The sequence below is a fragment of the Salmo trutta genome, chromosome 2 (assembly GCF_901001165.1).
Source record: "Salmo trutta chromosome 2, fSalTru1.1, whole genome shotgun sequence".
NCBI classification, from domain to species: domain Eukaryota; kingdom Metazoa; phylum Chordata; class Actinopteri; order Salmoniformes; family Salmonidae; genus Salmo; species Salmo trutta.
In genome coordinates this window covers 39215947-39218729 of record NC_042958.1, presented here as the reverse complement: position 1 = coordinate 39218729, position 2783 = coordinate 39215947, and positions in this window count along the sequence as shown.

Sequence of the window (2783 nt, the reverse complement as noted above, 5' to 3'; positions counted from 1 at the left end):
AGTCAGAACAGTCAGAACCCTCAGAACAGCCAGAACACTCAGAACAGTCAGAGCCCTCAGAACAGTCAGAACCCTCAGAACAGTCAGAACCCTCAGAACAGCCAGAACCCTCAGAACAGTCAGAACCCTCAGAACATTGAGAACCCTCAGAACAGTCAGAACAGTCAGAATCCTCAGAACAGCCAGAACCCTCAGAATAGTCAGAACAGTCAGAATCCTAAGAACAGTCAGAACAGTCAGAACCCTCAGAACAGCCAGAACACTCAGAACAGTCAGAGCCCTCAGAACAGTCAGAACAGTCAGAATCCTCAGAACAGTCAGAATCCTCAGAACATTCAGAACAGTCAGAACCCCCAGAACAGCCAGAACACTCAGAACAGTCAGAGCCCTCAGAACAGTCAGAACAGTCAGAACAGTCAGAACCCTCAGAATAGTCAGAACCCTCAGAACAGCCAGAACACTCAGAACAGTCAGAGCCCTCAGAACCCTCAGAACAGTCAGAACCCTCAGAACAGCCAGAACCCTCAGAACAGTCAGAACCCTCAGAACAGTCAGAACCCTCAGAACATTGAGAACCCTCAGAACAGTCAGTACAGTCAGAATCCTCAGAACAGCCAGAACCCTCTGAACAGTCAGAACAGTCAGAATCCTCAGAACAGTCAGAACAGTCAGAACCCTCAGAACAGCCAGAACACTCAGAACAGTCAGAGCCCTCAGAACAGTCAGAACAGTCAGAACCCTCAGAACAGCCAGAACCCTCAAAACAGTCAGAACAGCCAGAACCCTCAGAACAGACAGAACCCTCAGAACAGTCAGAGCCCCCAGAACAGCCAGAACCCTCAGAACAGTCAGAACCCTCAGAACAGTCAGAACAGCCAGAACCCTCAGAACAGTCAGAATCCTCAGAACAGCCAGAACCCTCAGAACAGTCACAACAGTCAGAATCCTCAGAACAGTCAGATTCCTTAGAACAGTCAGAACAGTCAGAACCCTCAGAACAGCCAGAACACTCAGAACAGTCAGAGCCCTCAGAACAGTCAGAACAGTCAGAACAGTCAGAAATCTCAGAACAGTCAGAACCCTCAGAACAGCCAGAACAGTCAGAACCCTCAGAACAGCCAGAACCCTCAGAACAGTCATAGCCCTCAGAAAAGCCAGAACCCTCAGAACAGTCAGAACCCTCAGAACAGTCAGAACAGTCAGAACCCTCAGAACAGCCAGAACCCTCAGAACAGTCAGAACCCCCAGAACAGCCAAAACAGTCTGAACAGTCAGAATCCTCAGAACAGTCAGAACCCTCAGAACAGTTAGAACCCTCAGAACCCTCAGAGCAGTCAGAACCCTCAGAACAGCCAGGACCCTTTGAACAGTCAGAACCCTCAGAACAGCCCGAACACTCAGAACAGTCAGAACAGTCAGAACCCTCAGAACATTGAGAACCCTCAGAACAGTCAGAACAGTCAGAATCCTCAGAACATCCAGAAACCTCAGAACAGTCAGAATCCTCAGAACAGTCAGAATCCTCAGAACAGTCAGAACAGTCAGAACCCTCAGAACAGCCAGAACACTCAGAACAGTCAGAGCCCTCAGAACAGTCAGAACCCTCAGAACAGTCAGAACCCTCAGAACAGCCAGAACCCTCAGAACAGTCAGAACCCTCAGAACATTGAGAACCCTCAGAACAGTCAGAACAGTCAGAATCCTCAGAACAGCCAGAACCCTCAGAACTGTCAGAAACCTCAGAACAGTCAGAACCCTCAGAGCAGTCAGAACCCTCAGAACAGCCAGAACCCTTTGAACAGTCAGAACCCTCAGAACAGCCCGAATACTCAGAACAGTAAGAACCCTCAGAAAATTGAGAACCCTCAGAACAGTCAGAACAGTCAGAATCCTCAGAACATCCAGAACCCTCAGTACAGTCAGAACAGTCAGAATCCTCAGAACAGTCAGAACAGCCAGAACCCTCAGAACAGCCAGAACACTCAGAACAGTCAGAACCCTCAGAACAGCCAGAACAGTCAGAACCCTCAGAACAGTCAGAACCCTCAGAACAGTCAGAACAGTCAGAGCCCTCAGAACAGCCAGAACCCTCAGACAAGTCAGAACCCTCACAACAGCCAGAACCCTCAGGACAGTCAGAACAGTCAGAAACCTCAGAACATTCAGAACCCTCAGAACACTCAGAATAGTCAGAACCCTCAGAACAGTCAGAACAGTCAGAACCCTCAGAACAGCCAGAACACTCAGAACAGTCAGAGCCCTCAGAACAGTCAGAACCCTCAGAACAGTCAGAACCCTCAGAACAGCCAGAACCCTCAGAACAGTCAGAACCCTCAGAACAGTTAGAACCCTCACATCATTGAGAACCCTCAGAACAGTCAGAACAGTCAGAATCCTCAGAACATCCAGAACCCTCAGTACAGTCAGAACAGTCAGAATCCTCAGAACAGTCAGAACAGCCAGAACCCTCAGAACAGCCAGATCACTCAGAACAGTCAGAACCCTCAGAACAGCCAGAACAGTCAGAACCCTCAGAACAGTCAGAACAGTCAGAGCCCTCAGAACAGCCAGAACCCTCAGACAAGTCAGAACCCTCACAACAGCCAGAACCCTCAGGACAGTCAGAACAGTCAGAAACCTCAGAACATTCAGAACCCTCAGAACCCTCAGAACAGTCAGAACAGTCAGAACCCTCAGAACAGCCAGAACCCTCAGAACAGTCAGAACCCTAGAACAGTCAGAACACAGAACAGCCAGAACAGTCTGAACAGTCGAATCTCAGA